Below are 13,952 nucleotides of genomic sequence, written 5' to 3' on the forward strand. Positions count from 1 at the left end.
GCAAATAATAGTGGGTAAAAAAATGAAAGTGTGCTTTTATAACCAATGATCGTTCTTTAATGTTTCCAAAGGATTATGAAGTATTTTGATTGTATGGGCAATAGAAGTGCAAAACATCATTATGAAGGTTGTGCTGAAACGCACATAGTGAAGATGAAGACGAAATGAGGCTTTATGCCTCATTTCAGTTATTGGACTTTTTATATTGTGCTAAACCATGCACAAACTACTTAGCTTCAAAACCTAAAGGTCCTTCTCAAGAAAAATCACTGCTAAATATCATGTATCATATGCTTTCTTCTGTAATACACTGTTTCCAGGAAGGTACTGAGAAGAATTGTACCTTTTTGTATTTGAACTTCAAGGACCGAGCTGATGTTCACATGACATATAAAATTTGTTTCCTTACTGCACCCTTTCAGTTATCCAGAATCTCCCACTTGCCCTCTCCTGGCAGAAAAGACTGTACTTTAAAAGGGTCCATCATGTACAAAAATGAGACAAAGCACAGCACTCCTCTACATAAATGAGGAAACGTCAACCTTCTTAATACCGATCTTGATGGGCTGGACAGGCATACTGCTCTTTCCAGATGGCTTGCAGAGTTGGAAGGTCTCCCTCTGTGAAACGCCAGCCTCACCTCAGGGAGAAGAGCATGCCATGTCCACAAAGCCCTGAAGCCAGGAAGAACCAATCTGCCTGGGTAAAAGGCTGAAGCCGCACCACTAGGGCTCCTCCGGTGGTCCTCTTTGTACATGTTGCCTCAGGTCTTCCTCATTAGCAGTGAGAGTACTTCACTGAAATGCTGATAAATACTCAGCCTCTCGCGTAAGTTTTCATATATATTACTCTCTAGGCAATCCCTATTGCTCCTCAAGTCCATCCTACCTGCTCCATAAAGTACAACTGACTTCCTTTACTATGGATCTACAGACTACAGGTCTGCAAGATTTGAAGGTGACAGAACCTCTGGTTTGCTGTTCACATGGGAGGAGAAAATTAACAGGCAGAATGTCCAGCTCCCAGATGTTGACCATCTCATTGATCTCCCGCTCTTTTCAACAGCGAGCCTTGCAGCTTGAGTCAGCTTACCACAACAGTATGCTGAAATGCAACAGCCAACCAAGAAAAAGCACGATTCTAAGCCAAGGATATAAAACTACCAGTTGAAACAACTATACCAGTACACAGAAATCATTACCACAGTCCTAATTCTGTAATACTGATTATCCAACCTTCAGAGCCAGATATTCTGTATTGTTTAGCTCAAAAATAAAGAGGTGTCCAAGAAGAGCTTACTCCAAAGTCACTACACCTAATGATTTAAGAACTTAATGACTGGACTACCAAACAGTGCTGCTCGTACTTCGGTTTGGAGGCACGGACTGCCCATACCCCAGGCATGGAGAAAGCTGGGCCTCCTCCAAGTGTCATCTCTGTTCACAAACAAAACTCTCAATTAGAAACAGTTCACATTAAGAGACTAAGGAAAAAAACCAGCCTGCAATATAACCCATAGCTCTGTGCCTCTGCTGACCTCTCATCTGAGCTATGGTTGCTCTCAAAATCTGCTCTTCAAAAGAGTGTCTTGACTGAAAGGACAAAGAGCGAGCCAGATTCACCTCTGGCTCTTCCCAGACTTACTTCTGAAAAGCAGGGAGTGGGAATGAGAATGAATATTAGTCTATACTTTGATCATTACTGTTTTTCAAAAAGGTGAAATTTAAAATGAGTATTATAGTCATTGTGGTCTAAAAGATGAAGATATCACAATATTTTATAAAAAATATTTCCCAACTATTGCCCAGTAACATAATATATTCATTTTTTATATATTCAAATTGATAAAGAAGAGGATTTCTTTCCCTCCATCTTCTTACATATAGACTCCAGTAGCCAAAAAACCCAAGAAAAAAAACACACTGCTAGCCACTTCATTGATATTCCTCCTCCAGGCAACTGTGTATTACGAAATTCAATGAAAATCCCTTTCCTTTGACAGTATCCTGGTAAAAACGTATAAAATTGTCAATGCATTGTAAGAATTATTCTCCCTTTGCAAGGAGCACACATTAGCAAATTATACTCAAGTATAACCATCTATAATTAAATTCCCTTGACAGAGTACAGGTTGTGCAGTAGCTACTCTCCCCCCAGTTGCATGGTTATCAGTCTTGTAAATTCGATTTAGATCACTTTGCTTCATTTTTCAGCGTTCAACTGGTACGAACAAAGACTGATTTCCAACTGTAGGTTTTTGGGTGAAGGTTTTTGAAAAAAATGCTACAGGGAATTTTTTTTCACCGAGAATTTTTTTCACTGTTTATACCAACCATGTTCTTTCTAACAACCACACAAAAGGGAGGCATGCTTTCCAAAAGTCACTTTATGTTTACAAATCAATCATATGGATTCTTTTCATTTTAAAAAAAAATTAACTAGATATACTATGCAGCATCTTAGTCACTTTATATGCAGTAGAAAGAGTAATCAAGTATCTGATTTTACTGCTTTTTAATAACACTCTCCGCATAAATGATCAGATATATCTCACAATCTCTAAAAATGGCTCACAGATTTTTAAGTATTTCTCTTTTAAGTATCTTGCACATCTTCTGAAAAGTATCTGCTTTTTAGAAGTATATTATTTGAAAGCACCAGGAAGTATTCAATCACAACCTGAAATAGAACTAAATTCTCTATAAAGAGAATAGCTTTGGTCATATCAATGCAGTAATATGCACCACGGGAGTAAATGCAATTAGTTCACATGCTCAAAATAAGGCCACGCACAAAGATTTACAGATACAGGGTCTTTAAAACAGAAGAAAAATTGTATTTAGTATTAGTATATTATTATTATTAAACATTAGACCCTAAGACAAAAGACCATTAGTATCCTAATTTGGGAGTCTTTTCTTGTCCCAAAACCAAGACAAGTATAATCTATTAAAAAGGAACAAAAAGGACCTGTGTGACTACAACATTCTAAAATGAAAATCTACAGCTCTGTGGTAGAGCAAGCTTTCAAGTTAACACTCTTGCATGGGAGTAATTACAATATATGCATACATGTGTAGTGTACAAAATGTTAAGAACTAAACATGCAAATTCATTTAAAGTGCACTAGAGAGCTACACCACTCATACTCAGGTCTAATGAGATGAATGATTCATAGCGTCTATAAAATACATGTCTAACCTCATGTACCCTACTAGTAATCTTCAATTAACTAGAACCATTTCTCAGACAATAAAAACCCTTTTTCAGCTACTCACGTTGGTTTGCACTCTTTGACAACCTGCTTCTGCTCTTTTTGTCTTAGGCAAATAACATCAGAATTACTTGACCCCAAGGACTGAGCACAGAATGATATAATGGGCTATATTATTAGCATCAATTTTTCATGAACATACTCATGTACAATATAGAATATTAATACAGAATTTTCATTACTTGCTTTGATCCCAAGACAGTTGCATTGAGTTTGCCACGTGAAGTTTTGCACTTTGAAAATATCCCAATTCACTTCTAGATAACATCCACATGCATACAAACAAACAGAAAAAGTGTGTTTCCTTCTGTAAATTTCCTGGAACAGTATTACTCCTCTTGAATGTTATTCTCAATGCCTAAGCACCAACCTCAAGGCGAAAGCTCACTTAGAGGACATTACAGAAACCGCAACAAATTCCAAGTGCTAACAACATATGCACTCCAGCAATACAGTTTAGAGTGTGTATCATAAAATGGAAAACCGAGGTATATTTAATCCACTCAGGATCACTCTCTAGCAGATAAAATAAATGGAATAAGAAAGTAGCTTACATACAACTACCTGCCACATACCACTTTTACCTTTGACAGAATGAGAAATTACATGGAAACATTCTGCTTGAACTGTCTAGCTATCTGCATCCTTAATATCTGAACACTACCTTCTCCAAGAACACTCTATTTAACAAGTCTTCCTACTTTTCAGAGAGAGAAACTGGAGAAAACTACACTGAAACACATAAAATTAACTACTTTATAAATTATTCATTTTATTCAGACTGATTACTTCTGTGTCTGTAAGGTGACCTGTTAGTCCTACTAACAGAGTTCACGTGCTCATATTTCAGCTCATGGCTTGTTGGGAGTGGCATGTGAAATGCCCATGAGACATCCTTTACTACAATTATAGATAACCTTCAAGAGAAATGGGTTTCTGACATCATGGTAGACCATTATAACCACAAAGAACTGAACTACATTCTAACTTGCCTTTTCCATCACCAGCAGCACTTTTAAAGTGGGTCTGATTTTAGAACTTCCCGAGACCAGCTCAAAAACATTATTTATTTTTTGATTTTTTGATACATGAGTGGTCTACAGCAGCCAGGAAAATGTCTTGTTCTCACTTGTAAGCTGAGGAAATTAGCTACAGAAATTGCTGATGCAAAATAAATATGGAATATAATCAGGTTATTTTTAGACAATGGCATTTTCCTACCTGTATTATAATTCAATTTGTCATTATATCCTTTGGAGATACTTCAATACATCAGTGTTGTTTCTAATAGGTTCTTCTAGCCTTTTTTCAAATCCCCTTTTTCTTTTCTTTTATATTCATGCTCTGTAGTTTATCCCATACTCCAGACCATCCAGAAAAATCTCAAAGCACTACTCTTTTTGAGCCTTTCTGGAGTAACCAACCTACAACAATTTAAAAGAAAGCCTGGCTGTCAAAAGGCAGCTGCTTACCACTGTCTGAAAGGCAAGCCTGCTAATTCAGTAATTGCTTTTGAAAACCTCTGCCTTTGTGCTGAGCACTGCCTTCCACCACGCCAGCCCACACCAAGTAGAAGGCTACTTCAGCCGGTCACAGGAAACCAACTGGAGTTTTGCCACTTGCTAAGGGCCAAATATGGCCATTTGATTCTAATTCCTATTTTCACTTGACTTCACAAGCTTTACAGCCTGGTACCAAGTGGAAACCAGGCTCTGAATCTCACAAGAGGGGAAGAAAAAGTGTCACACCAAAAAGTTTCAGCTGAGATAAAACTGGGGATACATTCAAGCTATTTACCAACTTTAGGTGTTTTGTGATCTGACTCGTAGCAGCTTAACTTTTCACATTTCCATGCTGTGCTGTTTCTTTAATCATATGCCTATTCAGTTAGGAAAACAATAATTAAAAGGAAAAGTGATTTGCAAGAGTTGTGGTTTAATTCATACTGTATACTTATTTCATTAAGTAAGCAGTTCCAGAGTCATCTGCAGCAGGAATTAGGTAAAACCTAGTAAAAAACCTTTACTCTGTGGAACTAAGATGCTAAATGAGTAGCCTACTGCAGAAAAGCTATGAAGTTATACGAAAAGTTGTATGATACACTGGTAAAAATAATTTGTGCTAGTTACTGCAACTAACGTTCACTCAATGCAATTCTCTTTCCTGCCCCACTCCCCAGACTGCTAGTTCTAGACAGACAAATACGCACATTTCCTAAAATAACATACTTTCAAAGCAGTCTGGCAGCCTACACAACAGAAGGACAGTGGACGTGGACCTCCCTCTCCCTATTTCTGCAGCATATATTTTTCATTCTTAATTTGTGCAACTGCATTTTAAGATTTTTTCAAGTATTTTGTTGCAGGGTGCAACTGGGAAATATTAAAGCCCAGAGCATACTCTGTCCTACATTAAAGGACTGCCTCCTCATAAACACTACTAACTCAAACACTAAGGTCTATTTTTCAAGTATTTTCTTTCACAGGTAGCTATCACCAGACTGTCCGATTCTTGCATTCACAGTGAAAGACTCGCACAGTTCTTTAATAAAATGCCATCTAGTTTCCAGTTCCCATAATCCTCTTTGTTTACAGAACAAAGTCGTAACAGGCATGCCAGAATGAAAATGGGGATAATGTTCTTTCTATTCGATAGAAATGCCTCTGCAGCTTTTCAGAACAGGAATACCAGCCATCAGCAAAACACAGGACTGGTATCTCAAACAGAGTCCAAATTATATCTGATTCACTGATCCTTTTCAGTCCTTGCCTCTACCACTCACTGACACAAAGATCTTCTGCGCTTTGACACCCCTTTTGTCTTTATTTTAGAAAAAATAAAATGCAGAAAAAGAGAATAAGCATCTTTGAGAAGGGGAAATACTTATATTTCAACAACTGCTTTTAAAACACAAAAAGGTTTCTTCCCCTTTTCCTCTGTTCTGTATTGTTTAAGGCAGTTTCACTATAGCTGAGCCTATAGGCCCCTGCAGACTTCTGCGCCAGCTTTTTTTTCTAAATGATGCTAGCTGAAAGAAAACTCGGTAATAAATGTCATTTCTGTACTCTGGAGTACGCAATGCACCTTTAATACTTTCCCAAGTATAGCATTCTACACAGTAATAAAAAGAAGGATTAAACACTAATCTCTTATACCCATAATGCATCAACTGACTACACCTGCTAAAATCCAATTTGGTAATTAAAAAATATATCTATGGAACAGTCAAACCAGGAGACTAAAGGGAAAGTACTGTCTCTGCTGATAGCTAACAGAAAACAGTTTCAAAATTCAGGCGCTTAACACAAACCTATTTTTACCTCTATTCATTTTTCTGTGACCTTAAGCAGTGTAAGAAACAAATACCTACAATTACGGTACAGCAATTAAAGGGCAGTTTTATTGCTACAGTAATGACTTAAATATCTAGTAAAAACTAGATAAATAGCTTTGCCTTTTAGTCTATCTTTAGAAAATGCTAAAAAAAGTTAGCTTATTCTTTTTTTTTTCTTTGTTGTGTTTGTGTGTGTGTGTGTGTCCCCTTGTTAGCAATAAGGAGAGCGAGAACAGAGAATAGATGCTTTTATATGTTCTCTTTGCTAACTGTTCCTGGCCCAAAGTCGTTTTAGGCTTCAAGTTTCACACTCTTTTTCTAGCTCATCTTTCTTTCTTCTTTATTATTCCTCCTCCCCCTCTCTCGGTGTTCTGTTTTCTAGATTTTTTTAAACTTACTTTACTCCCTGATGCTCCCATTTTTCCTGCCCCCTCTTTCAACTGTGCTCCTGACACATGTGCAGAGGTGCCAAAGCATTATAAATTTCAGGCTGACAACCCAGGCTGCAGCTCAGGCTTCAAGTACACCTAGGCAGAAAGAGCCTGTCACTGGCGGGCTGTCTTTAAAAAAATAAACTAATTAACTAAATAAATAAAAATGCAGGCTCCTGGAGTTTCTGTAAAGAGCCAGGACTTGCTGAAATATTAAAGGGGCACGTACTTTCAAATGAGCTGATGATCTGTTTCACCAATTCACCCGCTCAGCAGTTTTCCATGGTGGCTTAAGCCCCCACACTAAAAGGGGTTTAGGAGCAACAACAGAACATAGGGGAGAAGCATGCATATATCACGTTTAGGCTATATGTCACTTCTTACTATGAAAAGAAATAAAATAAAATTAGGGATTTTTCTCCTTAAATTACAGGACTACTCAGGCAGAAGCAAGTGTTGTATTTGCACTACATTGCAACAAACAAAAAATTCCCAGCTCTGACAAAATGGCAGTGATCCCACCAACACTCCTGCTTCCCATTTTAAAAAAGGCGTCTTGAAACACATGCGGGACCATTTAAAGTTCTGCATTCTGCTGCATAGCCCAGGATATCACCTATCGCTTGGGAGCACGTTTTGCAGTCCCTCACAGGTGGCTACGGATGCAGCAAGGGGAAAGGGGACAGTTTTCCCTGAAGTTGCTCTTCAACAAACCAGAGCCCATTGGAGTGTGGTGACCCTCCGCGAACATCAGCACTGCTTTTCCTCTCTCCTCTCCTCCCTTCCTTTCTCTGGTTTGTCCAATGCTCTGGTGATGTTTGCCACTCCCCCACAGGTCATTCCTCTGGGCACACTATTGGTCTAATTTTCCAAACCTGCACTTGTTTTTAGTGTTTTTTTAGAAGGTCCTCTATCATCCTCAAGTTACCGTGGCAGCTCTGTGTGCCACATCTTTCCTACAAGATGAATTCTGTTCTCTCCGGCAGGAACCTGGAGAACCTCCCAGCCAGCAGAGCTGGACATCGACACACAGACACAACCGCACCAGTGTCCCCGTGGCAAACAGCGGGCACAGCCGATCTCAAAGCAGAGCCACCCTGTAACACAGGGGTGCTCATTACCTTAGCAAAGGGATAATGGTGAAAAAAATGTCCTATCTGCTTGAAAACTGCTTTTGTATCAAAAAAGGGCAGGAAACCTCACAGCTGCTGAACGGGGTGGAAGAAGAGCAGAGACAGCCTAGCAGCATTTACACTGATGTGCTAGACAGCAATAAAAAAATCATAAATCCTAGGGATTATACTATCACTGGATCATGTCCAGTAGGCCTCAGGCAAAAACTAGTTGCCATGGCAGCTTAATGTTATCTAGTCAGACCTCAGGTTTTTATTATTATTATTGTTATTATTATACACAGATATCTGACCTTAAAAAAATCAAAAAGCACCTGGTGACTGGTGCAGGCTAGTACAGTCTGTTTCACAGCCAGGCAACAGTAGTACTTCCCATAACAAAGCAGAGGACTCAAAAAGCTAGTGCAATAGGTCTATCTCATTATAAGGCAGTACCTGTGGGTGAAAGTAAGATCTAAATGGGTGTTCTCTCCCTCTATGTATTGCTTTCATTATTTAAAGTGGCAAAGATGACATGCTAATTAATCATTAATTAATTAATTAATCTTTAAAGAGGGAGAAATGTCTAATTTCATATATTTGAAGGTACCTTTATCACCTGGGTTCATTCAGTAGATTGTTACAGCATCTCTCCAAACACACCTCACATTCCCCTCAGATGCAATAAATGTGTGTGTAGAAACCTTAAAAATACACAAAGGAGCACTGGTATTAGCCATCCTGTTTAAATGAATTAGAAATATATAGGGAATCATTTGACACTGCTGACCATGTAAGTTCACCTAAAACATTGCAACACCATACTGAAACCTTAAAGTTGTATTCAGTCCTACATATAGCAGCAAAGAGTAATTAGTACATATTCTACATGTTTTTCCTCTTGAGCTAAAATAAGTACAATGATCAGAAAAAAAATAACCCAGTGCTGGAATACTTTTTTGTGACCGGCACTTAGTGAATGCTCACGGATGATTATTAATTACTTTTATCTTCCTGGTTGATTGCCTAAACCATATTCTCAATGAGATGAAAACCTTCCATCATTTGCAATGTTACCAAATCTCGACAGCACAAAAGGAAAAAATAAAGAGGATGAGAAACTTGGCTTCTTTGAGTCTGAGCTATGGACTCAGGACCTCAGACTCAAGTCTTTTCAAATTACTCTTTTATTTCATGTAAGGTCTACCTGGCTCTAGATAAGTTAGAGAAACACTAGCTGCAAGCAGAAGTAGTATCATCGCTTCATGTCTGACTGCACTATTTAGTGCAAACTCTTTAAAATGACCAACATGAAGTCTCCTGTGTACACCTGACACAGTTTAAGTCAAAGTTCAAGTGATGCTACCTTCCTTCAAGAGCATTTACCATTCCTTCTGTATCTTGTCTAGGGATTACAAAATTACGAGGCTCAAATAATCCACTTAAATTCAAATTGACAGTAATATAATTGACAGGGAAAAAAAAAGGTGTTATGCTAGGAAAAAAAACACTCATAAAAACTGTTTTCTTCACAAAACGCAGACAAGCATGACAGCAGCACAACATGGTACCTGGGTTAATACACGAAGGAATAAAAAGAATAATCCTCGGATACAATATGCAGACAAATGAGAGGGATACAGACAGACTTCATTTAAGAGGCAACTTTCAATACAGCCACCACAAAATTAAGACATACTTTAGGATCCTATGCTAAGACAATGCTGTGCAAATTCATGCAATTTATTCCAGGTGGGAACAGAGACAGACCTGGATGAACAGACTCTCATTTAACAATCATGATTCAGTCCAGCCACAGAAGAACAGAAAAGAACAGATCTTTTGATATATTTGAAGATAAGCTTCCTATGATAAATGCAGCATATATTTTGTGTCTAGACTTTCCTGCGGGCCTTGTGAGCGCAAAACACAAGACACTTGACATTCAAATTGTGTTAGATTGGAATAATGCCTGAAAATGGCAGGGTCTTGACTGATTGAACTCAAACTGAAAATTCTACTTATAGCAAAGCCTAAGGACAGGAGCAGGATTATTACCTTTCTGAACCCTTTTGCTGGTTTGAACAGTTACATGAGCTTCAAGACCAAAGATTACAGTTATAAATATTGCAATGAAAACCCTACATGTGGTAATGGCTCCTAAAGGGAATCATTAGGATTCATTTCTGGATGTGGCAATTAACCTATTACTGTCTGAGTCAAGACTATTTTGCTGAGCAGCAGTGAGGTATTGTAGTTTATGCACTTGATTTTTCAAGTATTAGTCATGACATCCTAAATTTCTTAGTAAAGATTAGGCAGTATCACCCTCCAAATGCCCAGACTGCAAAGTGTCTGGGGATTATTCCTACATCAGTCAGCATAATGGGACTGATCCTCGACTGAGAGGCCTAGGTACTAGATGAAGATAATAGTAACTTCTAACATTTACATGAATCAAACACGGTCCGAGCAGCTAGATAATGGAAGCATTCAGTGGTAACTTGCTGAGTCAATGCATCACAAAAATGAAACTAAATTTGCCTTTAGAAACCCAAGTAGTGTCTTCTTCCAATAGGAAGGCATTTCTTGCTTTGCTTACCAAAATACTAAATACTTGTTTCGAAAAGGAATCTGAGCGGAAAAGCCCCATTGTAATAGCCATTGAAATGTTGAAATGTTTATTTCAACTGCCATCTGTATTCCTCTCCATTTTCCTCAAACGTTTGAATTCCCCAGAAAGACACCTGTGGCATTCACTCATGAGAACAAACATCTCTTTTCACTTACTCTCCCCCAAAACAATGCTTGTTTGCACAGGGAATAATAAAGAAAGTCACACTACACTCGCTATGTACTTCAGAAAATACTACCCAGTGTGTCCTACAGTAATGATCGCTGATGCAGAGATATTTTTCCTTAGGATAAGCATTATCATGAACATTTTGTACAAAGATCACCAAAATGCTGTACTTCCGACAGCTAACACAAGCAAATTCATGATCTATCTAAATGATTGTGAAAATTACTCATGGCAAACTCTTTCTTTTCCTGGTGCATGATGTGCAGTTCTTCTCCAATAAATCTCAAGACACTATAACCAAGACATGTCTTTGTATGCATATGAAAATGCTTTTGGTCATAAATGCAAGTTTCACCTATCGAGAGAAGACGAAGTCATTCAGCGAGACAACACAGTGAATTTCTGTTGAAACAAAACTGTAGAGCGTGAAATAGCAACCTGTCATCAGATGTTGGGAGTCTGATGTTCATCAGCGGCAGCTAAAACCACCCTCTCCTCCCACCGATGTCTGAGGGAGTTGACAGCCATCTGCATGCAGGTCTGGCCAGTCTACATCCTGCAGGCAAGGACTGGAGTCAAACTCTGCAACGATGTTTAGGATCTATTTCACTAGGGTTTACAGCTGTGTTCTAGGAAGTTCAAAAAAACCAAAACAACACAAAAAAACCCGAAACAAAAAATCCCACCCCCAAAAACCACAAACAAAACCCCAAACCAAGCCAACCAACCCAACACAAAAAAAGCCACAAAACAACCCCCCCAACGCACCCTGCCCCTGAAAAATCAAACCAAAAGAAAACCAGGGCTCAATGTTTTCTATTCATTTCAAGTAACTTCAATGCAGGTGTTCTCCACTACAATCTACTTTCTATTAAAATGTGCACATTGTAATTGGAGAATGGACCCACATCCATGTCACCCTACCTCATTTTACATTAAAGGTGAGGAATTCAGTTACCCTCAGGAGGAGGCTCCCCAGTGAGTACAGCCCGAGAGCCTGCAAACACAGGCTCCGCAGTTGGCTGAAAGGCACCATCCAGAACATGTGGCGTCACACATCTTCAGCTTGGTTTGGACAGGCTGCTCACAGGGACAAGTACTGCAGACCTTCCTGCCCAGTGGAGAGAGTCCACATGACTGGTGCATAACACTTTGACAAGGTAATCAGGTTAGCAAGCAATATAATCAATTCGAGCAGCTGTCTCAGCCGAGAGCTCCGAGTCTGGAATAACTCTTACTAAGTTGGGCAATACCTATGGTAAATGAGTGATGTGTTATTTTGATTTATTTCTTAGGGCTCAGATCGTGGTACCTAAAGCTCACCTTCCAATGAGAAAGGGATTTTTGCAAACTAAACGCAGCCTCTCCACCAGCAAGAGGAAGCAGCAGCTGAAATGGAACAGATCTGACCTTACACTAAACACCTGAGCTACATTTTAAAATACTGGCATCGAGACATTATTACTTTGCTTTGATATGCTGCCAAGGGAAAGCAAAGAGCTACTGAAAATTGAAGTCCATTTAGAAGTCATGTCCATTTTTCAATAAACGTTGTAAGACTGTGTACATAGCTTAAGGATGTTACAGAAGACAACAGACTATGATGTCATAAAGTAATAATATGCATGCAAAGGTCTTAACAGATTCCTGCTTAGTAATGTCATAAATCAGAAAAATTACCAAAGAACATAGAATTGATGCCACAAATGAATTGCGTATGGTAAAGCGGTATGGAGAAAGGCATTTGGGTAAAATTAGCAAGACTTTTGGCTCACAAGCACACAACGTGGCTGCTGTTCTTTATTAGAAGTTAACATTTTGATAAAGTTCACTGTAGTGCTGTTTTTTTTAAATGCAGACATGTCACTTTTAATGTGCAACTGTTGGCATTTTGCCTATTACAGACATAACTTACGTATTTCCAAGAAAATTGGTATCACTAATCTACATGCTTTTTCTTTAACTCCTTTGTTGCTGGATGTGTCCAATACTACAATTCAGCTTTTTCTTTGAGGACCAACGAAACAGACTAGCTTGAGATATCTGATATTTTAGTGATGCAGCTGTGATTTATCTGTGGTACTCAAAAAGCCCTCAGGATAAAAATCAGTAACTGCATTCAATCTATTTACAAATCACATTCAACTGTCATGTACAGATGCATAGTGTTTTTTTTACTTTAGCTTACCTTCAGATCCAGTAGATTTCTGCCCTTTTGCCAAGTATCACAATGTTAACTTGTTTTAGTATTAATTAATCTCCCTTTCCTTAATACGCCTTGTCTCCACCATGTCTTTTCTTAACCTGCCTTCTACATTTGACACAACCCGATTCTGTGCCTTCGTATTTTTCAACTAGATGTCTCCAAGTGGTGTTTGCCATAAAATGTTGTCCTGGTTTCACACGACAAACGTGTCCATGTTGTTCAGGCTAACACTATTGCTACGTAGGTCCTTGTCTCTTAGGTGCCAGTGAAGTCTCTTCTATCATTCTCCAAAATGGGAAAGATGGGGATAGAATAAAAAAGTCTCAGCTCCTAAGGTAACATACACAACGGTCTTGCCAAAATCTTGATGCAGGGTAGCAGAACCAAGACAAAGAGCAATGCCTTAGGAAATGGACGTCCCTCACCTGGGATGGCTTACTGCATGGTATTTTAGGAGGCAACAACATGGGACACATCACTTCTTTTCACTATTCCGTCAAATGCCTTCTCCCCATCACAACTAGAGATGCTCTTACCTAACAATGGATGAACAGTGAACGTAACTCACGCTGTCTTTACAGAAGATTCAGAAACAATTCTTAAAGCCATTCTAACAAACAGGCAAGACCTAAATTCAGAAGACTTCCACAAAGGAATCAGAAATAGCATAAAGGTCTGCAAAGAAAAATTCAAAAGTAATACTGAGTAATCAAAAAAAAAAGGAATGAGGTAAACTAAAACACCACTCTCAAAACACTGTCCTGAAAACCTGTTACCACTTAAAACTATGTA

The 13,952-nt window shown here is 38.6% G+C and overlaps 1 protein-coding gene across 1 annotated transcript in view; it reads right to left on the reverse strand.

Moving 5' to 3' along the window:
- The window catches only part of CDH2 (cadherin 2), a 115,716-nt gene that overhangs the window by 40,311 nt on the left and 61,453 nt on the right, over positions 1 to 13,952 (reverse strand).

This window comes from Haliaeetus albicilla, chromosome 3 (assembly GCF_947461875.1).
Source record: "Haliaeetus albicilla chromosome 3, bHalAlb1.1, whole genome shotgun sequence".
Taxonomy (NCBI): Eukaryota; Metazoa; Chordata; class Aves; order Accipitriformes; family Accipitridae; genus Haliaeetus; species Haliaeetus albicilla.